Raw genomic sequence first — 509 nt, forward strand, 5'->3', positions numbered from 1 at the left:
GAATGCAGACTTGTCAGCAGCCCTGCTATGGCTATAATTATATATCGTAGGCTATTGAGATCTCTATCTGGAGGAACGTTTTTGATATTTCGTATTCTCATATTGACCAAGTATAAATACTATATAAGGGTTGAAACATTGGAGAACTTCCGGATCCTTTGCTTCCTCATAGTATGTTCGAAGGCGATGAGAAAGCCTTAAACCTGATATGGTTTAATATATCAAAAATATTAAAAGCATTTTTCGTATAGCAGATTTCCCGAACACTGAACATTTTCGTATAGTATCTTCGCACTATTCGATAGTTTATACTCTACGTTTCGCTGTTTCGGGATCTTCACAATCCAAGTGTATTGAAGTTGTACACAGACGGCACAGTACTAACTTCAATTACATTGTTGTTCTTCTGATTTGGAATTCCCCAGCACATTGCCAGTTATAGTATGCCTATCTGGAACGTTAGATAATTTTCCTTTCCACTTGCTCTAATACCACCCTAATATCAGCCG

At 37.3% G+C, this 509-nt stretch overlaps 1 protein-coding gene across 2 annotated transcripts in view; it reads right to left on the reverse strand.

The window, feature by feature from the left end:
• The window catches only part of LOC111245911 (inactive phospholipase C-like protein 1), a 133745-nt gene that overhangs the window by 74732 nt on the left and 58504 nt on the right, over window positions 1-509 (reverse strand). The window lies entirely within an intron of this gene.

Source organism: Varroa destructor, unplaced genomic scaffold (assembly GCF_002443255.2).
Source record: "Varroa destructor unplaced genomic scaffold, Vdes_3.0 BEIS01000002.1, whole genome shotgun sequence".
Taxonomy (NCBI): Eukaryota; Metazoa; Arthropoda; class Arachnida; order Mesostigmata; family Varroidae; genus Varroa; species Varroa destructor.